At 44.7% G+C, this 27,642-nt stretch overlaps 1 protein-coding gene across 5 annotated transcripts in view; it reads right to left on the bottom strand.

The window, feature by feature from the left end:
• DNM2 (dynamin 2) overlaps window positions 1–27,642 on the bottom strand; it is a 184,342-nt gene that overhangs the window by 121,544 nt on the left and 35,156 nt on the right. The gene's annotated exons all lie outside the window — the stretch shown is intronic.

Below are 27,642 nucleotides of genomic sequence, written 5' to 3'. Positions count from 1 at the left end.
CGCGCCCTAACTGGTCCCCGCCGTCTCCTGGGACCAGTACGTTTCCCAGAAGAAAGCAGGAGGTGACGTAAAGGAACGTGACTCCTACAGGAGTCTATTCCGGGAAGTGGGTGCAAATACCTGGATTATACAGGCATCTGCACCCCCCCCCCCTTCCCCTCCCCCTGAAAAGGTGCCAAAATGTGACACCGGAGGGGGGGGGGGTTTCCGAAAAGCAGAGGTTCACTTTTTGTGTGGTCCTCCGCTTTAACAACCTCTTCAAGAAAACGCCACTGGACTGGAGCTCAAGGACAGCTTTATTACAGAGAAATCGTTTTTTTGGTAAGAATGATTCTGCTTGAATTGGTAACGTTTATATGAAGTCCACATTAGGCCCAGCACATGCTGCATGAATTGTGTGGATTTTTGACCTTCGACCCAGATAAAGCTAAGCTAAGAAAAGTAACTCCAATGCCGCGTACACACGACCGTTTTTCGGGATGTAAAAAATGAAGTTTTTTTTTAATGTCATTAAAAAAAAAAAAAAAGATCGTGTGTGGGCTCCAGAGCATTTTTGACGAAAAAAAGAGCCATTTAAAATTTGCTCTAAATTTTCACGCCGTTTTCAACGTTGTCCTGTGTGGTCTTTGACGTGAAAAAACTGTGCAAGTTATGAGACGGGAGCGCTCGTTCTGGTAAAACTACCGTTCGTAATGGAGATCGCACATTTGTCACGCTGTAACAGACTGAAAATCGCGAATAGTCTCTAAAACTTTTACCAACACGAAATCAGCCCCAAGGATGGCGCCATCCAAACAGAACTTCCCCTTTATAGTGCCGTCGTACATCACACGCTTTGCTAGAGTTGAAAAATAACGGTATTTTTTCTAGACCATTAAAAATGGTCGTGTGTACGCGGCATTAGACCAATTTATTCCCCCCGCTATTCTACAACACATTAACTTTATATTTCTTTATAGGCTCATTCCATTCTAATCTCTTCATATATGACAATTATATTATTTCAATCAACTTAATTTCTCAATTACTTGTCAAATAGCTGCCATGAAGCTATGATTATGACATTTCATGTTACATACTATTATCCCACAATCCGCCATGTTATCTATTTTTATTTACAAGAGTTACTTTCCTGAAGATTACACCTTTTTCTACTACACTATTGTACATGTTCTGTTAATGGAATATCTATTACCATTATATTATTGTACAGGATTTGTTAATGGAATTTTGTTGACAATTATAAAATGCAATAAAATATTTGAAACAGAAAATTTTTCCCTATGACTTAACTGGTCCAACTTTGGTCTAAAAATTCAGCCCATAGAATTGAATGGGAGCCGCATCCAAGTCACAGCCCCACTAATGTGATTTGGACCCGACATTACACAGGCATTCCCTGAAGTTGCTGCAAGTCGTGGGACTTTCAGGTTGCGGCAGCATGTACCGAGCCTAAAGCCACTCTCTGGTATAATGGTGGGGAAGGGTTTAATAATAACACACACATTCCCTTCAAGCTGCACAAAATTAGTAATTTTTCAGCTTCAATTTCTGTATTTTTTTTAAAGCAACCTAAAAAATAAAACACACACACCCTCTCTTTTCTCACCAGTCTGAAATGGAACAGAAAAGAGGCAGCCGTTTAGGGATGCAATAATATAGGCAACAGTGATGGGGGGGGGGGCGGGGGGGAATACCTTTCTGTTGCTCCTTTCCTAAAATCATTCAATTTACTTTTTGCTGGATCTTGCAGGCATTTCTATACTACATCAAATGCAATGGACAAAGTTGGGGATGCAGAATGTTTGTCCTGTGAAGGGAAGGAGACAGCTGGACAGATTAAAATACATCTCTGATCAATACTGACCATGTCCAATTTATCTCAGCCTGATGGGAGACACTTCCCGTCTCACACTCCCTAAGAAAGTTCCATCAAGCTCTCATTATCATTCATAACCAGTGTCACAACTGGGACAGAAAGGACACTTGCTGAAAGACTCGCTACAAGTTTCTCATGCATTGTGTATTTAAAAATATAATATCTACTTCATTTTTCATGAGTCAGACTGCAAGGACATAAAAATCCCTTTAATACCGGTCACACTTGCTGTAAAAACACCTCAAGTGTTTAAAATGGAAAAACCAACCAAGAGGAAAAGCTTTTAAGATCTCTAGGCATTGTTCAACTTGTGTTACCCAAGTGTCACAATGTCAGTGGGATTGATGTACAATGGATTACACTTCATTTACCGCCACGTGTGTTCTACAACCTTCGGGTCATGCAGTGTCACACCACATCATTATTGATCTGATGGCAGATCTACGACCAGCTCCAAGTACTACAGGTACAGAAACATGGAAACACTGAATATAAACCGAGGATCAGCCAATAACTTACAAATCGTGGAGCCAGCAACCAAAGAATTATGCAAACTGTGCAAACACTAAAGTCGCAACAATGCATTCTACTAAGGGCCCCCTTTCACACGGACGTGTTTGTGTGCAGGCTCTGCTTTGCTCAGTGGGGATCGCTCTGTCAATCCCCTGCTGAGCAGGCAGATGACAGATCCGTCTCTGCACACGGTGCAGGGACCGACCTGTCAAGAGTGCCGCTCTCCCCTATAGGGGACCAGATGAAGACAGACCGTAGAGTCCGCCTTCATCCGATCCGCCAGACGGACGGACGGCATATACCGAGCGCAGTACACTCGTGTATCATCGGGCAGGCTCGGCAACTCTCGCGCTGACGTCCTGTACGCTCAGGACATCAGCGCGAGAGGCGCCGAGACTGCCCGAAGATACACGAGTGTACTGCGCTCGGTATATGCCGGCGCAGTATTCAAACTCGGCGTGGGAAAGCGGATATCGGCGTATACCGTGCACCCACAATTTTGCCCTGATTTTCAGGGCAAAATAGTGCGCGGTATACGCCGATAAATACGGTACTTGTTTTTACCACTCCCTAGACACCTATGTGAAAGAGCCCTAATGGAAGTGATTGTCAATTGGAAATGCCTCCTGAATGAGACATGTCACTTAATTCTTACTGCACCGAGGCACAATGCTACCACACCTGTGTGTTGCATTGTGCGATGCCCACTGATCTCCATGATGGGCATTCAAGGGTGGTTGAGAGGCTTTAAAACACATGGTTTTGCCAGGTTCTGAGAGAGTCATGCTGTACTGAAAAATGGGTAAAGAGAATCTGTGATCACAGTTTATATTGTGGGGACAAGAAAATAAAAATATCCATGTTTAATAAAAACTGGGAGGCATTTATCAGAAGAAAAAAAAATATGGTGGAAAAAAAAAAAAAATCTGTAGGGTATAAATGCTGCATATCACAGAACAGCGACACAAAATCAGCTCGGCTGGGAAAACGAGGAGAAGAAAGGCATCGTGCTGTGCGCTGGAATATAATGAAATATTTTTAGCTCTCAGCAAGCGCAGTGTACAGACAGTAAAGAGGAAGGAAGGCAGCAGAGCAGCTCTGATTGTCACAATCAAGGATAACAAACAAATAGCTGGGTTTTTGTGGCATGTGCTGTGTCAGGCCTGTGATAAAAAAGCACTCTGGGTATTATTCACCCGGGCGCAGGACCAACAGGAAGCCGATACAAATATCCACAGAGGAAAGAAAGACATTGTGTCATCATCCTGCAGAGAAAGCACTTAGTATACTATATATACACCCACTCAGCACTTTACATCACTCACCTAGATTGTACACAGAATGTGAGCTGGAAAAGGGGCGACCCGCAGAATAAATTACATGGTGGCTACATGGCATACAGCAATGCTCACAAGTTCAGTTCTTAAAGGGGAAGGTATAGAGTTGAATTCATTTTAGAATCTATGCAAAGGAGCTCAATCTAATGCAGGGATATGCAATTAGCGGACCTCCAGCTGTTGCAGAACTACAAATCCCATTAGGCATAGCAAGACTCTGACAGCCACAAGCATGACACCCAGAGACAGAGTCATGATGGGAATTGTAGTTTTGCAACAGCTGGAGGTCCGCTAATTGCAGATCCCTGATCTAATGTAAACATTCTTAACCACTTCCATACAGGGCATTTTCACCCCCTTCCTGCCCAGACCAAGTTTTTAGCGCTGTTGCACTTTGAATGACAATTGCGCGGTCATGCAACACTGTACCCAAATTAAATCTTTATGCCCCCCCCCCCCCCCCCCACAAATAGAGATTTAGTTTGGTGGTATTTGATCGGCTATGCGGTTTTTATTTTTTGCAAACATTTTGGGGAAAAAAAGAAAACAAACACTTTTTTTTTAACTTTTAGATTTAAGAACTATCACAATTAAAAAAAAAAAAAAAAAAAGTGATGTCCTCAGTTTAGACCGATACGTATTCTACATATTTTTGGTTAAAAAAAAAAATCCGCAATCGTATATTGATTGGCTTGCGCAAAAGTCATAGCGTCTACAAAATAGGGGATATTTTTATGGCATTTTTATTTATTTTTTTACTAGTAATGGCGGCGATCTGCGATTTTTATTGTGACATTGCGGCAGACATAACGGACTCTTGACACGTTTTTGGGACCATTCACATTTATACAGCGATTAGTGCTATAAAACTGCACTAATTACTGTGTAAATGTGACTGGCAGGAAAGGGGTTAACACTAGGGAGCACTGAAGGGGTTAATATGTTCCCTGGGAGTGATTCTTACTGTGGGGGGACTCACAAGGGGAGGAGACCAATGTTCACACACACACACACACACACACACACACACACACACACACACACACACACACACGGTATCTGTGGCTGGGCTTGTAGAGTTGTTTCCGGCTACCTAAACCTATTGGCCCGGCTGGGCTAAATATATACTTTTATTCCACAATGTACTTGTTTACGAGACTCGGGGACAATAATGGCACTGGGATAATGCAATGAAGGTCCCTAAATTGGGTTATTGTGTTAATTATGTTAGGTCATAGCATGTAGACAAAGGATCTGGAGACAGATCCCAGCAAGGGATGTGCAAGGAGGGACTGCCCGCTTTATGTGTTTCAATGTACAAGTGTTGAGTTCACATTGGTTCTTCCTTGTCCCCTACCCCCTCTATGACAAGGCTAAGGGGCGTGTCCCTGACTGTTTGATAAACTCAAAACATACACCTTTAAACAGTTTATACTCTGCATGTTTAACCCTCAACACCCGTGTGGTTTGCCTCGTGAATGGGGGCATAAGGGCTGGCTATGGCAAGTCTGTCGGCTGCGGGTGCATTTGGAGAACACGAGACACGGGTCTGGCGGAGGTGCCCAGCTAGGGTATCCAAAATCCTACACACAGTCCTTCTGGAAAACTCCTATCAATCAAGACGTCCCTGTTGTGAGAATACATTAGCACCGTGTGGGAGATTCCTGCAATCACCTGTATAGATGCGGCATGGTGATACACCAACACTGTGTACCCAGCTTTACCAATGTGTGCTGTAATGATTTAAAGCCCAACTATGTTCTACAGATTAAAGGAGGAGAGGTATAGACAAGTACTATTGATCACAGGACTGCACTTCATTCTCCACGCCTGTGACCTGTTTGGAGCCAATAGTTGGCAGACGTCACTCAGCCAGTCCAGCCTGGGAAAACATCCTTGATTTTATAGTTAGGATCTACCCAGATGCCTGGACCAGCAGCTGGCTAAGCCTTTGAGCAAACCACTGAGAGCCCGAGCCAGCAGCAGAGAGCCGGTGACCAACAATCACCAATTTGTGCTCAAAGCGACGGGGAGAAAGATGCAGCTGGGATTGGGGGCCAGAGCCATCAAGGAGTATGATTTTTTTTTCTGTATTCCTGCACTTCTTAATCATGTAGGGCAGGCCTCGACAAAATCGGGGCGCCAGGTCGCAATTGCCATAAGAAATTGTGACCTGGCGCAGCTTAGGGCTGCAGAAGGCCGCAAAGCCACGGCCTCAATTACCGGCGCGATCATGGCGGGCCCGCCGGTAATTGAGGCCACGGCTTTGCGGCCTTCACAGAAGGAAGCTGAGGCCAGCTGAAGGAATCTAGGAGTGGTCATCTTGTGGTGGCCTTTGGCATTGCAGGTTACATTACATGTAGCAAAAAACAGCAGTTCTAATGTGTTTTTTCACTGCCATCTCCTTCCCTCTAATTAGAACCCCCCAAACATTATATATATTTTTCATTCTAACACCCTAGAGAATAAAATGGCGGTCTTTGTAATACATTCTGTCACACCGTATTTGTGCAGCGGTCTTACAAGCGCACTTTGTGTGGAAAAAACACTTTTTATTCAAAAAGAAGACAACAGTAAAGTTGCACAATTTTTTTTTATATTGTGAAAGATAATGTTACGTCGGGTAAATTGATAGCCAACATGTCACACTTCAAAATTGCATCCGCTCGTGGAATGCCGACAAACTTTTACCCTTTAAAATCTCCATAGGCAACGTTTAAAAAAAATTCTACAGGTTGCATGTTTTGAGTTACAGAGGTGGTCTAGAGCTAGAATTATTGCTCCCGCTCTACCAAACGCGCCGATACCTCACATGTGTGGTTTGAATACCGTTTACATATGCGGGCGCTACTCGCGTATGCGTTCGCTTCTGCGCGCGAACTTGGAGGGACGGGGTGTGTTTTTTGGCTCCTAACTTTTTTAGCTGGCTCCTAGATTCCAAGCTAAATTTGTCAAACCCTGATGTAGGGAGCCTTCCTGCACACAAAAAATAAATAAAATATATAGCTATACATCTCTAACTCAGTGAATGGCCAGCTTTATTCTTGGCTTCCTCCACATTGCACGACCAGCCCCCCAAAGCTGCTTCTCAATGAAGGTTGCAGACTCGCTGATGTCATCCTGTACAATACAGAGCCACTTCCACTCAGACTAGTAGTCACAGGCAGCAGTGCCTTAGATCAGTGGTCATAAACGTCCTTAGGGCCCACTAAAAAACAGGCCGGGTTTTATGTATTACCTTGGAGAGATGCAGACTAGAATACTGCAAACAAATGATATCACCTGTGATGTATTTCAGTTATTTTGCAAACCTGGCCTGTTATTGGGTCCTGAGGACAGGGTTGATGACCACTGCCTTAGATACTACACTGCAAATATAGAGCACAGTAGTGCCTAGACAACGGCACTTGGGTGCCCCAAGTGTTAAAAAAAAAAAAAAAAACGACTTTAGTATCAAACACGTTATACTTACCTGAACTGTGACGTGGTTTTGCACAGAGCAGCTGAGATCCTCCTTGGTGCTCCAGGCCCCTCCCTCCCGTTGAGTGCCCCCACAACAAGCAGCAAGCTATGGGGGCACCAGCTCTGTGTGTTTATTCAGAAACTGAGCCGTGGTCTGGCACCACCCCCTGTCTCAGCCAATGAGGAGGGAGAGTCATGGAGTCTTTTGCAACATCGAAAGATCGAGATGGGGCTCAGGTACACAGGTTTTTTAGCTCGATGCATAGCATGCATTAAGGGTGAATGATCGTTGCAGCTTTTGTGAAGAAAAAAAAAAACAAGTTTCTCTCAGTGATGACTCAACAATGGCAGGGGAAGTGATCTCTCCATTAAGATTCCAAGAAGTATTGTTAGATAAATCATCCATTCATATTTTTTTAAAGCACTGCCCACCCTTGGAGACCAAAGTTCACTGATGAACGAAAATTTCCTGTGAAGTCCAATCAAATAGATAAGCCACTGTAGCTCAAAATGCTGAAAATGCTAAAGAGGAGTTCCACCTAAAAATGGAACTTCCTCTTAACCCACTCCTCTCCCCCTTACATGCCACATTTGGCATGTAATTTTTTTGGGGGGGGAGTGGGGGCTTCAGGAGAAGGGGACTTCCTGTCCCACTTTCTCCTTCCGCCGAGGGGCTGGAAAGGCGATTAGCTTAATCGCCCTTTCACAGCCCCTCCCTGTAGGCGAGCGCCTGTCCAATTGGACGGGCTCGCGCATGCGCAGTGGGTGCCCGGCCGTGAAGCCGAAAGCTGTCACTGCCGGGTGCCCACACTAGAAATGAAGACGCTGGCCGGCGAGGGGGGGCGAGGAGCTGAGCCCCGGCCGGCGAGTCGCTGGAGCCGTGGAGCAGGCAAGTGTCAGTATATTAAAAGCCAGCAGCTACACTTTTTGTAGCTGCTGACTTTTAATAAACTTAAAAAATGGGTGGAAAACCCCTTTAATGCTGCTTCTGATAGAAAGGTGCCAGAACACACAGTGCATCCCAGTTTGTTGTGTATGGGGCTGCGTAACCACAGACAGGCCAAAAATGTCTACAATGAGGCACACGAGCATCAGAACTGAACCACAGAGAAATAGAAGACTGGTCAGATGAATTAAAACCGGTTTTAAGAACACAATGCATTTCAGGCCTTAGCCCCCAAATTCTTCAGATCTTAATCCAATCAAGCATCTATGGCAGGGATGCCCAACCTTTTGAAGAGCGAGGGCCACTTAAGAGACTTGGTAACTGGTCGCGGGCCACACAATGAGTGGAGTGGGCAGACGACAGGTCTGTGTCCACTGCATATGGAGAGCAGACATGACACAGCCCACTCTACTCCATTGGCCCATTGATCCGATCCACCCAGGCGGAAGGGGATGGATCCCCTTCTGTTTTTTTTTTTTCTAGTGGATCGGATTGGAGGTAGGTGGTGCTCTGCGGATCAGTTTGAAAACAGATTAGTAACCACTTGACAACCGGGCCTATTTTGGCACTTCCTTTGGCACTCTCCTTTCCTCTATTTTTTTGCTAGAAAATTAATCAGAACCCCCAAACATATATATTTTTTTTAGCAGGCACCCTAGGGAATAAAATCGCGGTCATTGCAACTTTTTTTCCTCGCATAGTATTTGCGCAATAATTTTTCAAACGCCTTTTTTTTTTTTTTTTAGGGAAAAAAAACTCATGAATTAAAAAAACAAAACAGTAAAATTAGCCCAATTTTTTTGTATAATGAAAGATGTTACCCTGAGTAAATAGATACCCAACATGTCACACTTTAAAATTGCGCACACTCATGGAATGGTGCCAAACTTCAGTACTTAAAAATCTCCATAGGTGACGCTTAATTTTTTTTTACAGGTTACCATTTCCGAGTTACAGAGGAGATCTAGTGCTAGAACTGTTGCACACGCTCTAACGCACGCGACGATACCTCACATGTGGGGTTTGAACGGCGTTTACATATGTGGGCGGGACCTGCATGTGTGTTCGCTTCTGCGCGAGAGCCATCGGGGACAGGGGTGTTTATATAAAAAAAAAAAAATTGTTGATTTTTTTTTTATCACTTTTACTCCTATTAGGGCTTTTTCACACGGAGCGGACCGTTTCTGGGTCCGCCAAAGCTCAGCGGGGATCCCCGCTGAGCTGTCGGCGGATAGGGCGGTCCCCGCACACAGTGCAGGGACCGCCCTGTCTCTGCTCCGCTGTCCCCTATGGGGGACCGGATGCAGACGGACCGTCTGTCCGTCTGCATCCGGTCCGTTCCGCCGAACGGAAGAAAAATGGGGTTTCTTACGTTCGGAAAAGCGGATCCCGACTGACGCGGACGCTAGCGGATGCTCCATTCGCTAACGGACGCGTTCCCATAGGGATTCATTACAAGTCCGTTAACGGACTTGTAATGAACGGACGAACGGTCCACTGTCCACTCAGGAACCAACGGGTGCCGGCAATGCACAGAGCATGCAAAAGAAGAAACGTATATGGACAGCCGCACTCCAGTAAGTCTAAAAAAGACGTGCCCTTTATTGGGTAAAAAGAAAATGCACTACAAAAAAACAGCATACAGTGGGAAATAAACAGCTGACGCGTTTCACATTGAACCTCAATGCTTAGTCATAGCTACCAAAGGAGTTAAACATCAGGGGAGATCAAAGGGTTAACTGTGGGCCTAGCCCGTGTACTGTGGGAGGTGCTTTTACTAAGGGGAAGAGATGTATTTAGTTTCCCGCTTTGCAGAAACACAGGATTAATCCCAAACCTCATCAGAACGGAGATCTGCCTTGTTTACAACGGCAGATCTCAGTTGTGTGTCTAACCGACAATCTGCGGGTGTCGGCGCACATCTAGTGCCTGGCACCGGTAGATTGCCTTTTTCTGTAAATAAGGGCAGAAGTGGCACGTGTGCGCCCCCAGTAGGCAGAAGTACAGGTTCACTTACATATACTGGATTCTGTACAGAAGAGCCACCCTGTGGCAGTAAAACTTCTATGGGGCAGTCTTTAAGTAGTTAAGGTATAACTACAAAGTAGACTTCATTAAATCCTATGAAAAGTTTGTACTCAATGTTCCAGCAGAATACATAGTCTGCTGTAAGGAATGGAAAGGGACATGTGCATGCACAGCTGAGAAGATTGGGACATGCAGCTCTTCAACTTCGCTGGTGATATTTTGCTGGAGCAGGGTTAGGCAAGTATAGAACTTACTGGGGAGGGCTGGGAGAGGGAAAGTGCACAATAAAACTTCAGAAAAGAAAAAGTATATTGCACAGTTTATAGGTTGTACGCGCCATTTACCTAGAAACTCCCAAATCAAACAGGTGCACTTAACTGACACCCTCCCCAGATACCCACCTCCTCCTCTAACCACTTAAAGTGGTAGTAAACTCTGTACTACCACTTTTACCTACAGGTAAGCCTATGAGGCTTACCTGTAGGTATAAAGAATATCTCCTAAACATGTATGGTTTAGGAGATATTCCCCTCGCAATGCGCCGCTGATTGCAGTGGCGCATGCGCAGCGGGGATCCTCGGCTAAAGGGCCAGCAGCCGCCGGACCTTGCTGGAATGAAGTCTCCCGCGCGCATGCGCGGGAGTGACAACATCGCCGCTTCAGCCAATCATAGCGCTGCAACGATACCCGGAAGACACGCCGAGGAAAGATGACATCTCGCTCGGCGTGGACCAGGTAAGTTCTCTACACCTCGTTCCAAGGTAAGTATTTTATAATGAGCTAGTATGCAGTGCATACTAGCTCATTATGCCTTTTGCCTTGCAGGTGTAAAAAATAAAATAAAAATTATTGCGGGTATTTTCGCCCTTAGACCTGTTTCACACGGAATCGTTTTAGCGTTAAAAATCGCGCCATTAAACGCTCTCCATGCATCTCAATGGACCCTTTCACACCGAGTACTGCAAACAGCATCTTTGGAGCAGCTTTTGGGCGCTGAAAAAAAAAAACTCCAAAAACGCCCCTCTTCATTGAAATGAATTGAAAGCGCTGTAAAAACACCTTACCCGCTCACACTGAGGCACTGCAAAAACGCCCTAAGGGCTCTTTCACACGGAGCGGACCGTTTCTGGGTCCGTTCCGTGTGTCCCCTTTGGCTCAGCGGGAATCCCCGCTGAGCTGTCGGCGGATAGGGCGGTCCCCGCACACAGTGCAGGGACCACCCTGTCTCAGCTCAGCTCTGCCCTATGGGGAACCGGATGCAGACGGACCGTCTGTCCGTCTGCATCCGTTACGCTCCGCCGGACGGAAGAAAAATAGGGTTTTCTTCCGTCCGAAAACCGGATCCCGACGGACGCGTACGCTAGCGGATGCTCCATCCGCTAACGGACACGTTCCCATAGGGATGTATTACAAGTCCTTTAACGGACTTGTAATAACGGACAGGCGGAGCGGACGTCTGAAAGGGGCCTTAAACTTTAGGGTCTTAGCGGTGCTTTACCAGCACATTGGGATTGCAGATGAGGCTTCGCTCGAATAAACGCTCGAAAAACGCCCCAGTGTGAAAGGGGCCTTAATGACCAGGCCATTTTTGTGATACGGCACAAACTGCCAATTGCGTAGTCGTGTGACGTTGTACACAAAACAACATGTATGTCTTTCTCCCCCCCCCGCCCCACACAAATGAAGCTTTCTTTTGGTGGTATTTGATCACCTCTTTTATTTTTGTGCCAAACAAAACCTGACAATTTTGAAAAAAAAAAAAAAAAATTATGAAAATCACCCAAAACATTTTTTAGGCCGATGTTTTCTTCTACAGATTTTTGTCAAAAAATAAAAAATATCGCAACGACTGCCATTTTATTGTCTATGGTCTCTGCGAAAAATGTATATAATGTTTGGGGGTTCCAAGTAATTTTCTAGCAAAAATTACAGATTTAAAACTTGTGAGCAACAAGTGTCAGAAAAAGATTTGGCCTTTAAGCGGTTAAACTGACCTTTATTTACAGGCAGAAGTTTATCCCTTTGATCTAAAAGAACCAGACAATACATTGCATCTCTTCTCAAGCTCTCAGCTCTGACCAATGTTGATAAACATACTGACTGCAGTTTACATAGAATCATGAAAATGCTGGGTTAAGATCGTGAGGGGGGCTGAATAGAGATTGCCATTTTTTTTAAAACGATTAACCACTTAAGACCCTGAACCATTATGCAGCTTAAGGACCTTGCCCCTTTTTGCGATTCGGCACTGCGTCGCTTTAACTGACGATTGCACGGCCGAGTGACGTGGCTTTCAAACAAAATTGGCGTCCTTTATTTCCCCACAAATAGAACTTTCTTTTGGTGGTATTCGAAAACCTCTGCTTTTCTTTTATTTTTTGTGTTAAACAAAAATAGGAGCGACAAAAAAAAAAAAAATCAATATTTTTTGCTTTTTGCTATAATAAATATCCCCAAAAAGATATATATATATAAAAAAAAAATAAGTTTTCTTCCCCCTCAGTTTAGGCCGATACATATTCTTCTACCCAATTTTTGGTATACAAATAAATCGCAATAAGCATTTAATGATTGGTTTGCGCAAAATTTATAGCGTCTACAAAATAGGGGATAGTTTTATGGCATTTTTTTTTTTTTTTTTAAACTAGTAATGGCGGCGATCAGCAAATTATTTGTGACTGCGACATTATGGCGGACACAGACAATTTCGACACATTTTTGTGACCATTGTCATTTTCACAGCAAAAAGTGCTATACAAATGCATTGTTTACTGTGAAAATGACAATTGCAGTTTAGGAGTTAACCACTAGGGGGCGCTGTAGGGGTTATGTGTGACCTCATATGTGTTTCTAACTGCAGGGGGGTGGGGCTGGACTTGTGACGTCATTGATCGTCTTTCCCTATATCAGGGAACAGACGATCAGCGACACTGCCATTGTGAAGAACGGCGAAGGTGTGTATATCCAACCCCCTGACTGGCTCTGGTCACTATGTATTTTACTTCATTTTTGTATATAGTTGCGAGCATTGTGCCTGAAAATTGATACAGAACATCCTGCTGCTTTAAGTTTTAGGGAACAGTTCTAGGGAAGCAGAGCTTTTTGCTGCATTTTACATAAAATGTTTTGTTAGAAAAGGGGAGTGGCAGAGGAGCTGGGCCAGCACAGAGAACAAATTAGATGCTGCCAAAAAGAGAAGATGGCTATGACTTTCACTGAAGGGGTTGTGCTAGGAAATTGATATTTTATGCAGTAGCCAAATTTTTTAGCAAGTTCATAGACACACTGCAAAGGATTATACATCAAGGAAAGAAAAATACCATGCATGCATTTCAACTGCTTAATGCAGGGATCCTCAAACTACGGCCCTCCAGCTGTTGTAGAACTACACATCCCATGAGGCAATGTAACACACTGACATTCACAGACATAACTGGGCATGATGGGAATTGTAGTTCCTGAACAACTGGAGGGCCGTAGTTTGAAGACCCCTGGGTTAATGTTTCTGCGCTTTTACCTGCAGTTTCTGTTAATGACAGGGTCTCTTTAAGCAATGGCGCAGCATACTCCACACTGTGCAGGGGTGAGAAATAAAAGAGTTGTGCGTGTTGAAAGGGAAGAAAGGTGACACGCAATGACAAGTCAGGTCTTATCAGAGCAGCGTACCTGCATGTGAAAGGCAATTACATTTTTATTGCCGTTATTTGCAGAGGGGAATTCGCTGTGCTGGATGTGACAAGGAAAATGTGCAATTGGATGACCAGATAATTACAAGAGGAGGAAAGAGATTAAAGGGGCCGATGAACTTGGAGAAAAAGTCCCTCTTCAAACAGATATGTCTAAATTCAACTTCTAACCTGCATTAGAAAAAATGACAGCTGGATTAAAATTATTATAATTTGTTGCTATGAGCAGCAGACCTCATTCTGTTCCATGCCGCCCATCCGCAGGCCGCTCTAGGTAACAGTCTAGTTGATATTCCAATCGCACACTTTCCTGGAAAAACAGCTCATAGATTCAAAATAGGTGCTGAAGCGATCACCAGCTGGGTACTGGACCAACCAACCACATGAACGTATTCGCCAGCACACCACGGATCGTATACAACGTCCAAAAGTTTTAAATGCAAAGAAAGCATCACAAGAAGTGCAACATTTTGAAGGCCACGTAGTACCTCTTCGTCTCACAAGAAGTGCAACATTTCGAAGGCCACGCAGGACCTCTTCGTCTCACAAGAAGTGCAACTTTTCGAAGGCCACGCAGGACCTCTTCGTCTCACAAGAAGTGCAACATTTCGAAGGCCACGCAGGACCTCTTCGTCTCACAAGAAGTGCAACGTTTCGAAGGCCACGCAGGACCTCTTCGTCTCACAAGAAGAAGTGCAACGTTTCGAAGGCCACGCAGGACCTCTTCGTCTCACAAGAAGAAGTGCAACGTTTCGAAGGCCACGCAGGACCTCTTCGTCTCACAAGAAGTGCAACATTTCGAAGGCCACGCAGGACCTCTTCGTCTCACAAGAAGTGCAACGTTTCGAAGGCCACGCAGGACCTCTTCGTCTCACAAGAAGTGCAACGTTTCGAAGGCCACGCAGGACCTCTTCGTCTCACAAGAAGTGCAACATTTCGAAGGCCACGCAGGACCTCTTCGTCTCACAAGAAGTGCAACGTTTCGAAGGCCACGCAGGACCTCTTCGTCTCACAAGAAGTGCAACGTTTCGAAGGCCACGCAGGACCTCTGTCAGGCAAGTGCCATTACTTGCCTGACGAAGAGGTCCTGCGTGACCTGGAAACGTTGCACTTCTTGTGATGCTTTCTTTGCATTAAAACTTTTGGCCGTCCCTGTCCCCCCCCCCCCTCCTCCTCACCCCATTCCCTCCTTACATCCACCCCCCCTCTTTCCCTTTTTCTTCTTTTCTTTACTCTTTCTTTTAGATCTCCAATTGTGTTACATGTCACTGATAGCAGAAATAGATATGGAGCCACTGTGTAAGCTCACCTAGCTGGAATTTTGTACCTCCTCTCATCTTTTGCACTTGAACTGCTGCTATATTCTGTATTGAAATTTTATGAAAATAAAAAACTGTTATTTGAAAAAAAAACTTTTGGCCGTTATATACGATCCGCGGTGTGCTAGCGAATATGTTCATGTCGCTCTAGGTAACATTCACATGTGATGCCGAGCCTCCATGCATGAAAAAGCTACGGGGACTATGCCATTTCCTACTTTTCCTCTCTTTCCTTCTTTACCCCCACTCTGAGGGATTTCTTTGTGTAAAATAGAAAAGTTTGGGATCGGACCCAGGGAGACCCGGTCCTTTCCATCACCATCCACGGTTGCACACAGGTCTCTTCCAGGATGTGAAGAGGGGTGTTTATTTTTGACCCCTGTTTGGTCTGGTACATATGAGAACCTCGACCAGACAGTTGGCCGAGGACAGTCACTAAAGGAGGAGGATATATGGTTGTAATTTCTGCATTTATTAATCCTGTTATACGGTACTAAAGGTATGTTAAATGTATTATTGAGCCTCCGGACTTATTTACTTGTGTGATGTTATCCAGATGTCTATGTTATTACTCTGTACCATGTAGGCCCGTGTGGGTCCCTTTCCTGTAATAAATAAAAACAATAAAAAAAAAAAAAAAAAAAAAAAAAAAAAGCTTAACCTCTTGACCACTGGGCACTTAAACCCCCTTCCTCAGACCAATTTTCAGCTTTCGGTGCTCTCACAATTTGAATGACAATTACTCAGTCATACAACATTGTACCCATTTGAAATTGTCCTTTTTTTCACACAAATAGAGCTTTCTTTTGGTGGTATTTGATCACCTCTGGGTTTTTTATTTTTTGCGCTATAAAAAAAAAAAAAAAAACCCGACTGAAAATTCTGTAAATAATAAAAATAAAAAAACTTGTTTCTGTCATATTAGCAGGTTATTTCTCACACACAGCATATGCATACCACAAATTACACCCCAAAACACATTCTGCTATTCCTCCCGAGTATGGCGATACCACATGTGTGCGACTTTTACACAGCGTGGCCACATACAGAGGCCCGACATGCAGGGAGGACCATCAGGCGTTCTGGAGCACCCAGGCCAATTCTGACATTCCTCTCCTACATGTAAACATCATTTATTTGCTAGAAAATTACATAGAACCCCAAAACATTATATATGCTTTTTTAGCAAAGACCCTAGAGAATACAATGGCGGCCGTTACAACTTTTTATCTCGCATGGTATTTTCGCCGAAATTTTTTGAACGCGTGTTTTTAAAAAAAAATGTTTTGTGCGTAAAAAAAAAAAAACACAAACAGTTAAGTTAGCCCAATTTTTTTTCATAATGTGAAAGATGAAGTTACGCCGAGTAAATAGATACCCAACATGTCACCCTTCAAAATTGCGCACACTCATGGAATGGCGCCAAACTTCGCTACTTAAAAATCCCCATAGGCGACGCTTTAATTACTTTTATTGGTTACATGTTTTTAGTTACAGAGGAGGTCTAGGGCCAAAATGATTGCTCTCGCTCTAACGTTCGCAGAGATACCTCACATGTGTAGCTTGAACACCGTTTTCATATGTGGGCGGGACTTACGTATGCGTTCGCTTCTGCATGCGAGCACACGGGGACAGGGGCGCTTTAAAAAAATGGGTATTGCAGAGTATTTGGGTATTGCAGAGTATCGCGCAGGGTATTGCAGAGTATTGGGGTATTGCAGAGTATGGGGGTATTGCAGAGTATCGCGCAGGGTATTGGGGTATTGCAGAGTATCGCGCAGAGTATTGGGGTATTGCAGAGTATCGCGCAGGGTATTGCAGAGTATTGGGGTATTGCAGAGTATTGGGGTATTGGAATAAAAAATCTCGCGCCAAAAAATATATATAACTAAAACAAGATAAATGTATATAGAATAGCTGCTCCCCAAAACAATTCAAATAAGAATAAATTCAAATAAGAATGGACATATGAAAGAAAATAAGTAAATAGGGGGCGCTGGCATTAATAAAAAATCAATGAGAAGTGGCAGTAAAGTGCCTGTGCAAACAATACAAAAGGTTTTGTGAAAAACCTGTGAAAACGTGAGATATTAATAAATATGGGTATAAATACCTATAATATGTGTACCAAACAACAAGTGAATAAAGTGCGTGTGCAATTTATAAACAGGTAAAAATAAGTGCATGAACCTTAAATGTAAATCACACAAAAAAACTTTAACATATGTGCACTAAACAATAAATATGTTAAATTAACATATATGTGCACTGAGTACCCCAGAAAAGAAGGGGGGAAAACTCAGTATAAAAATGAATGGAATTAAAAACAAAACAAAAAAATCCCAAACAATATTAGTGATTGTGGAAATTTCACAAAAATGTAAACCAGTGAAGAGTCACAAGAAAAAGTCCAAAATCATAAATGATATGCGTCCATAAATTTCTTATTCTTTACTACTTGTGTGGTAAATTGCAGAGAAGTAGGGATTACACCTTCACCAATCCTATCACCCAAATGTGCATAAAGGATGGCCCCTTACCGCATGGAGTTGACCTTTTTAAAGGGGTGGTTCCACCTAAAACTCATTTCTAGCAATATATTCGTAAGACCCGTTACACTGCGGGTAGGCTGGCTTCTTTTTTTTTTTCCCCGTACATACCGAGATCTCGGGGGTCTCGTCCCTAGGCGGTGGGCGTTCCTATTTGATTGACGTTCCTCGGACGGGCGCATACGTGACGTCACGACTTTCCGAAAGAAGCCGAACGTCGCCGCGCAGGCGCCGTATAGAGTCGGCTCTATACGGCACCTGCGCGGCGACGTTCGGCTTCTTTCGGAAAGTCGTGACGTCACGTATGCGCCCGTCCGAGGAACGTCAATCAAATAGGAACGCCCACCGCCTAGGGACGAGACCCCCGAGATCTCGGTATGTACGGGGAAAAAAAAAAAGACACTGCGGGTAGGCTGGCTTAACGGGTCTTACGAATATATTGCTAGAAATGAGTTTTAGGTGGAACCACCCCTTTAACTAAAAAAAGATCAAATAAGCTTTGCTGTCACCCTGGACAGATAGTGGATGGTCTGAGATTCCTATGGGTCAGCTTAGTAGAGCATCATAAAAAATATAAAACAGAGAGATGCCGCCATAGCATATTATCATTTATTAAAATAATTTAAAACAAAGCAGGTGACGAGTGGAGGCTTACTTTACAAGTGCCCACATCCCGGCACTGAGGCTTTGGGCTTTGATCAGAAAGGTAACGATCCTGAGGACCTGTTCCGTGGAGAGGGATGTCCGCGCTGGGGTGTTCTACGGCGTGCGTTCCACCTTGCAGAAGCCGAGAACCAGCTGGACAGGAAGCTGTGCGTGGTCTGCGTGTCGCCTCGACGTACGTTTCAGTAATCCGTCATCAGGAAGCGCCTTTGGGGTATTGCAGAGTATCGCGCAGAGTATCGTGCAGAGTATTGGGGTATTGCAGAGTATTGCGCAGGGATAGCTGAGCTGAGCTGGATGGATGGCAGGATCTGTGACTGCAGTTCTCACAGATCCAGCCCTCAGTGCTGCACCCGCTCCCCCCCCCCCCTCTCACACTGTACCGAACGGTACAGAGAGGAGAAGGAGGAACCGGCGTCCCCAGGGGGCGCGCGAGTGGAGGATTCTGGGAGGACGTCCTCCCACAACAACTCGACCGCGCTGTAGCAGTAAAATGCCTATGGCGCGGTCGGCAAGTGGTTAAAGAGGGTTGTAACAGGTACAATTTTTTCCCCCTAAATAGCTTCCTTTACTTTCCTCATCCTTCCATTTTGCTTTTAAATGTCCTTATTTCTTCTGAGAAATTCTCACTTCTTGTTCTTCCGTCTGTAACTCCACACAGTAATGCGAGGCTTCCTCCCTGGTGTGGAGTGTCGTGCTCGCCCCCTCCCTTGGACTAAAAGGAGAGTCAGGATGCTCTCTACGTTGCAGACAGAGAAAGGAGCTGTGCGTTAGTGGGCGTCCTGACTCTCCTGCAGTCCAAGGAAGGGGGGAGAGCATGACACTCCACACCAGGGAGAAAGCCTCACATTACTGTGTGTAGTTACAGACAGAAGAACAGGAAGTGAGGATTTCTCAGAAGAAATAAGATTTTTTTTCTTCTTGTTACCACCTTATGTTACTGACCAATTAATCGACCCTACACATGACCCAGCTCTTTTCCAGCCTGTCTGCAGGGAAACAGTGGCAGGAGGAGCTACTAGTCCTCTGTTGCTGGTTACATGTAATAAAAAAAAAAACACACACCACACAAACAAACACACTCACACCTTTCGGATACAGAGTCAAAAGAACATCAATAAACTTTAAAAAAATGGTCATACAAGTATAAACACACGAAAAACAGCAAATATTTTTTGGTAATAACATGGTGTGGGCGGATTTGTCACGCACCTCGAGCCTGCATCTTGGAATAAGCGGAAGGTGAAGCCTCCATCAATCTACATGCAATATCCCACCACCATTGTGTTTAGCTGGTTCTTTGGTATGGAGGATCAGGGAGGGAGTGAGCTGTCAATTACCAGTGTATACTCCCACATGTGTGACTCTAGTCACATGAGCTGCTCAGATGTTAAAAAAAAAAAAAAAAAAAAATCGGGAGAAAATGCTCAGGATAGAAACTCACTGAAAACTGAGCATGTGCAGAGTTGGCACCGCAGCTGCCAAATCCCTAGAGAGAAGGGGGAGATTAAGAGCAGCAGGATCAACCAGGTTTTTTGCCGAATAGGAAAGATGAATCTCATAGTGGCTGAGTGAGTATGAACAGCACACAACACACCATTTATTGATCGTTTTTGATGTGGGTTTAGCGACATTTAAAGAGGTGGCCCAGAGACAGTAAGTCTGGAAAACAGGCTAGATCAGGGGGTGCCCAACCAGTGGCCCGGGGACATGTGGCCCACAGAGCCCTCTGATGTGGCACGCAACCTCCTGCTCTGGGAAGACGGGTTGGCAAGCCCATATTGCAGGTTGCCTACCTGCCATGCCAGAGAATTCGTGTTGTGAATGAAGCCAGCGGTAGAGAAAGCAAGCGGCTGCAGAGAAGAGCCAAATAAGCCAATGCTTCCTGTAAAGCACCAGCTCCTGTCATAGGCGGAGTGATACCAAATGCACTCTGCCTGGGACAGCAAGTTTATTACTGTGCACCACACTTGCAGGATAATAGAATTCTATGGCAAAGTACAGCTTACCAGCAGAAAAGCCACAGGTGCACTGTGCTGCACCCACGGTGTGGGTAGACCGCAGACCATCATCAGTGTAGACCCCTTGAACATGATCCGTCTGACCCTCTATTCACCTCTATGGCGAGGCAGATGTAAACAGACATGTCTGTTTACACCCGCCTACTTCCAATTAAATCTGCTAAAAAACAGAATCCGTCCCCTTCCATTTGATCGGATCAGAGGGCCCGTAGAATAGAGCGGGCTGTGTCTGTTTTGCATATGCAGAGTGGGTGCAGACCTGTCATCTGTCCACTCTGCTTATTGTGGCCCGCGACCGATTACTGAGTCGCTTAAGTGGCCCTCGCTCTTCAAAAGGTTGGGCACCCTTGGCTAGATGATGCTGCCGAGTGTCCTCCAGCCAGTAAGTGAGGTAGGTTCTGACTTGCAGTAGCTATACTGAATTACAGACTTGTTGGAAAAGAATATAGAATTTACAGAGACAGCAGAAATGCAGGAAATTCAGAGATTGTATCCCCATAGTGAAAAGGTCCAGTTCTCATAAGGAAGCTCTGTAGGAGATCCCTTCCGCGAGCGGACTTGTCTCCAGCAGTGCTGGCTCTGACATCAGGTCCTTTGTGTAGCTTATCTGTGTGGCTGCAGGACATCCCTAGATGAGAGGCGGTGTGCGCCCAGCACAGATTGCCTGGATGGACCCAGATAAAAGGATTTATCATTGCGCACAGCATAAAGTGCAGTAAGAAGAGAGGTGCATTGAAAGCTCCGATGGTTGAAGGATGAGCATATGTGACAAGCCTCAATTGTCTGAGGACTCTGCTTAAGAGGTTTAAATGTACAGTGACGGCAAATGAACCTTGATTTTTCCCCAAAAATATGGAATCCCAAGGCCTCAAAACCCCCAAATAAAAAAAACACTGACATCCTAATGAGTGCCCCAGGCCACTGTCCCAATTAGTATTTACCAGCTAGAGACATACTGGTGCTCTATGGAGAGCTTTGCCACTCACCTCAACAAACCTGCAGAAGTTGCTGCATTGTATTCTATGTAGCGTCAATGCTCTACCCCGAACTATCCCAGCATTCCCTGCAGCGTGCAAACATCAATGTGACCATCGCAAAAATGTGTATGTGTGTGAGATTATATATATATATATATATATATATAGTTAGTAACGAGACCCTTGCTCGCTTCCCCGACACTCCTTTGCTACTATTGAGTCAGCTTGCAGATCGCAACGTCTGATGGTTCGGAAATCCAAGGCTCCGGGATCCAAACTACAGCTATGTGCCGTTCGGAATCCATTAGAACAAAACACCAGGCAGGCTGTATGCAAGTTCAAAACAGGAAGACCTTTATTGGAAGCACACAACACACTTGTATACAGAATTTGGAACATCCCACCCCCAACAACCGCTTTCCTATTGGTCAATTGTAAAGTACATCTAGTTCTCCTTCAGGTCCTCTTAGCCATGCAAATGAGGACTTGAAAATGAGTCAGCAGGGATTGGTCCGATAGCTTGAATAGAAGGACTGCTATGTGTAATGAGACAGAAGCCCCAGGGGGAAATCAAGGTACCCAATAGCCAGACACAGAACAATGGAGCCTTAAGACAGAGCAGAAGACTCCCCACTGTGTAACAGATTTCAAGGAGGAACACTTCCGCATTCCAAGGTCTATGACAATACTTCCCCTGGGAAACAGTCCAACAGCCACGGTGGGACCCCGAACGGGTCAACTAGAGGATGTTGGAAAAGTAGTCTTAAGGTTCCAGGTCTGTCTGCCTGGGTAACCCCTCCCGTCTCAGTGCCAGCATGTCCCGGGTCCCCAGTATCTTTTCTGGCCCATAGTCTGTCGGTGGGAGGCCCGCCCCCAGTCCCTTCCAAAACACACAGTGACAGTGGGTTCTGTCACACACACACACACACACACTTTTTATAATAAAAATTATTATTATTATTAATACTATAGGCCCAGGGTCCCAGCAAGACCAATGTATTTATCAGTCTATACCAACATGGACCAAATCAGATATGTTATCTGGCTACACCTATAAACTCACTGCTAGCAGGCCTTCAACAAGCTTCAGGTAATAAAGATTGCTGATCCTTGCTGGACACACTGCTCTACATGGTAGATCCGCATCAGATGCGGTAGAACTGCGTTGGTGGCTATTCGAACTCAAAGACAAGGTTGTCAAGTGATGCTCTCAACCTTTTAACGAGTGATGGCCAGTTAAATGATTTGGTAACCGATCACTGGCCACAATGAACTGAGGTTATACAGCCCTCCACCCCCCAATTTGAAAATTAAAAAATTAGCCCTTGTGATTTTACACTAATGTGCTGCGGTTTACCCGCAACCATGGGTGCAGCACAATGCACGTGCCACTTCTATTACATCTTGCGGGTGTGGTGCACCAAAACTCCTGCATTCCATCCAATCCCGCAAGGATAATAGAAGTCTATGGCTCAGTGCAGCTAAATAGAAGATTAAAGTTTTGAAATGACCCATCCAGATCCCAGACCTGAATCGGATTGGAAATCTGTGGGGTGATCTGAAGAGGGCTGTGCACAGGAAATCCCCTCGCAATTCAAGATGTGCCATGCTGAGAGACTCAGACCCAAAAAGACTGTGCCGTGACAAAATCAAAAGGTGCTTTAAGAAAGTTTTAGTTTAAGGTGTGCACACTTATGCAACCATATCATTTTTTATTTTTGTTTTTTTACTTCCCTCCAACTAAAAGATTTCAGTTTGTTCAACCGAGTTGTACAGTTTATAGGTTATATTAAAAAGGTGGAAAAAGTTCTGAAATCTTTTTTGTCTCATTTTTTTAAATCACAGAAACCTGATATTTTAACAGGAGTGTGAAGATTATTATTTTTTTATATCCACTGTACATCCTGCATTTTTGGTACCAATTTCCATTCGGTGCACCTTTGAATACAAAAAATCTGTGAATTTTGGTTAAAGAGGAAGTAAACGCTACCTCTTTTTTTGGTCACCTGCAAAGTAAAAAAGGCATAATGTGCTAGTATGCATCTCCTACTAGCACATTATGTGAAACCTACCTGCAAACTAAGCCCTTCACTGTCCCTGCTGGAAGGCTGCATCCACGCCTGTCTTCCTTCCATGTCCGGACTTCGGCTGTGCGCCTGCCCGGAGCCACCAGTCACAGCACAGGGCCCTGAAAGTGGTTTTAAACCCACTTTTTGGACTTCTACCTATAGGAAAGCCTAGAATAAGGCTTACCTATAGGTAGTGGAAATATCTCCTAAAACGTGCACCGTTTAGGAGATATTCCACTTGAAGCCCACCGAAAATCCCAATGGCGCATGTGCGGGGAAGAAACAAAATTAAGTGCCGTCTCTTCCCTAGCCTGTGCCGTAAGGCCCCTTTTTACATTGGAGGCGTTTTTCATGTGGTACAGCGCTAAAAATAGCGCTGCTATACCGCATGAAAAAAACCTGCCCTGTAGTGTTCAATGTGAAAGCCCGAAGGCTTTCACACTGAAGCAGTGCGCTAGCAGGAACGCTCCAAAAGTCCTGCTAGCCGCATCTTTACTTCGGAATAGGAGCGGTGTGTTCACGCGGTATTAACCCTTTTTCGGCCGCTAGCAGGGGTTAAAACCTCACCGCTAGCGCCTGAATATCGCGGTAAATACAACGGTATAGCAGCGCTACAAATAGCGCTACTATACCGTCACCGCGGCTACACAGCCCAATGTGAAAGCAGCCTTAATCACTGCTCCCGTGCGCATGCGCGACGTCAAGCGAATCAAAGAGCCGGAGTCCGTGGCCCGGAAGGAAGAGGGGCCAGAAGATAGACGCGGCCTACACTGCGATGCATACAAGCTCATTATGCTTTTCATTTGCAGGCTTTGCTGGGAGCAAAAGAGGAAGTAAAACCCATCAGGGTTTACTTCCTCTTGAAGAAATGGGATGGATGGCCATTCCTTCTGGGCGCATGTGCTGATGACGTAATTGGCGCAGTATACTTTAAATATCTCCCAAACCAGGGATCCTCAAACTACGGCCCTCCAGCTGTTGTGGAACTACACATCCCATGAGGCATTGTAACACACTGACATTCACAGACATGACTAGGAATGATGGGAATTGTAGTTCCTGAAAAACTGGAGGGCCATAGTTTGAAGACCCCTGTCCTAAACAGTGCAAGTTTTTTTTTTTTATATATTTACAGTACCTATAGGTAAGCCTATGATAAGGCTTGCCTATAGGTACAAACATTAGATGGAAGTTTACCTCCTCTTTAAGTGCGTCTTGAATTTTCGGTTAGGGCACTGAAATTTTAATTTTGGTGCACTAATGCAAATGGCTGTGGGCGCAGCCAATCTCCCATTGCTTTCAATGGGGGTTCCAGTCCGCAGCCAATGACACAGAACCCTGCCAAGTCTTCTATGCGTAATCGCAAATGGCCCAATTGGCAAGTGTGAATGGGCATGAAGGTGCAAGCAGGGACATTCAGATACTTCTGATTATGAAGCTCAGACCCGCCTAATATCGGTCACATTATCGCCATCACCTGCCAGAGGGAGTCATTTCTGGGAACGTTCTATGGAGGGTGTAACCTGTTTGAGTTCAACTTATCTGACACGGCAGGAGCAGTTTAGCAAACAGCCAGAAATATTTACACTCCGTTATATGTCAAGTGTAAAGAAAGGCCTACAAACAGATCCAGCGAGGATAAGGGACTGCTCAACTGCTTTACACATCACAGCACAGGCCGGGGATTTTTCCTCCTGTAGCAATATTTGCTTCCCGCGGACACAAAACAAAGAAGGGCAATCAGAGAACTAGAGAAAACAGACAGACCTAGAGATAGAAATAAGGAGAGCAAAAACGTTTATTAAAGCAAACCTCAGGCTGCAGGTTAAAGACCAAATTCTTAAAAACAAAAATCTTTTTTTATAGTCCTCAATAGCCACAAAGAATCTTAGATCTACTTTGTCTGCACAAAACCCCTTTGTAAACACAGATGTTACCTTGTAAAAGTAGAACTGACTTCATTGTGTTACCTGCAAAACACGGCATTAGTGGGCGGATAGAAGACCAGTCCCCCTGCACAAGGAGAGAGAACGGCACCGAGCAGTCTATTACAGGACGCTTCTACTCCTTATTTCATGCCGATTACTGCAGACCAGGAAGAACACAAAGGGGATTCATATTGCTCTCCTAGTTCATGTTTAGAGAAACATGGAAAATAAAAAGGATTTGGTGGTCAAGGAAATTTGGACATACTGAATTTCATATATTAAAGTATTATTATCCACATTCAGCCAAGGCTTGCATACCACTTTGATGCACACAAACCCACATTGCATGAACTTATGCTTGAGGTTTTTTTTACGTACCATATGTAGGACTTAAAGCAAAGCGCCACCCAAAAGAGGAATCTCCCATTTGTTTGCTTCTTCCCCCCCTCTACTGACACACTTGGCACCTTTGAGGCAGCGGATACCCATTTTTGAAAGGTACCCGCTCCCACTTCCGGGTGACTTCATCGCGGCAAAGTCACTCGGAAGTTACACCCCCTCCTCCTTCCACCACCGGGCCCATTTACATAACGCAGTGTACACATGCGCAGTAGGTAACCGGAGGTGAAGGCGCAGTAGGTGTCCTAATATTAAAAAGTCAGCAGCTACAGTATTTCTATTTTTTTTTTTGGTGGGGGGGCTGGAGCTCCGCTTTAACGACATCCCCAAAACACACAGAACAATGTATTATACTTGGTTATGTTTCAAAAACATATAGACCTGTTGAATGAAAGCCAAGGGGCAACCAGCAGCTTCATCCTACTCCCTACACATGTGACAGTCCTCTAAAGAGAGCATTTGATGGTTGCAGAGCTGCCCCATTCAGTTGACTGGGTCACATTTGGTGGGTGTTACGGTGTCGGGAAAAAAAAAAATAAAAAAAAAAAAAACACATAACGTGCGTGTTCTCGCAATGCACAACACTGGAAAGGTGTGAATGGGACCTTTTATGTTCAGGTCACAGGAGGTAGCCAAAACTGGAACCAGAACTGCATTCCCCCCCCCCCCCCCTCTTCAGAGCCCTGCTAGAATGTTTATCATGGAAAATGCAACAAAAGGAGCAGATAACACACAAAAGAAAGGCAGGAACACCCAATACTCCCAGATGGGCAGATCTTGCCATTGGACTGCCCAAAAAAAAATAAAAAAAAAATACATAAACAGCAATCAAGAATTTTACTCAGAAGGATTAACCCTGATATGGTCTGGCCAGGGGATTTCAGAGAACACTTACCGAGATAAGGTAACTGTCCGGTCAGAGTGTAAGCAGGCAGCTCAGGCATAGCGGGGTTATGGCTGTAGGAACCTATAGAAGCCATGAGTGCCCTGGAAGCTCTAATGGTGCTCCATTATGCATGCCCCCCCCCCCTCCAAGATCAAATAATTGAAGCCTGCCTGTTCCCGTGCTTCATTAATGGACAACCGCCATAATGAACAGTCTTTTGACCAAACAGCGAGATGCAGAAGTAGGATGGATTGAGCTCAAACTTCAGCATTTGCCCAATTTGAATGGACTCCAAGGTCTCATTCAGACAGGCGCTGGCACACATACTGCTGCATTCAGCCTATGGAGGTGAACGCAGACGCAGCGGCTGCACGAATAGAGGTGTGTCTGCTGCTTCTGCATCCCTTTCTGTAGGCTGCCGACATGCAGCTGGGGAAGGATGCAGATGCCAAAACAAAGGCACCCCCATCTGAATGAGGCCTAGGGCAATAAAAGATATCTTAAGTGCATACAAGCTTCTAGGCATCTTAATACATGTATTCTATTTTTGCACCGGCAAGAGCAAGAATCCGTTTACAAAAAAAATAATAATATAACTAACACACACACACACAGGCTGCACTTTAGTACAGGATAATGCACGGTACATCATGGAAAACCACTTGGTCACCATTTATAGATGTGGGGGGGGGGGGGTTGCACTCACAATCAAATGGCACGACTTATCGCAACACAGTGGTGAGAATGGGCACCAAATGTTTTGAAAAACATGTCTTTTTGAACCACAGAAAGCTACAAGTGTGAGGAGATGCCAGAAATGGTTATGTGAAGTTTAGTGAAGGAAGTAACACCATGCACAATGAGAATGTTAAAAAGAGAAGTACAGGATTTTTTTTTTTTTTTTTTAAATCATACTCACCTAGGTGGATGCAGTAATGCTGCCCACTTCTGTCTAAGGCTGAGAAATGAGCGATCAACAC

Source organism: Rana temporaria, chromosome 3, assembly GCF_905171775.1.
Source record: "Rana temporaria chromosome 3, aRanTem1.1, whole genome shotgun sequence".
NCBI classification, from domain to species: Eukaryota; Metazoa; Chordata; class Amphibia; order Anura; family Ranidae; genus Rana; species Rana temporaria.
The sequence above is the reverse complement of the archived record's forward strand: the minus strand, read 5'-3'. Positions and strand labels throughout refer to the sequence as shown.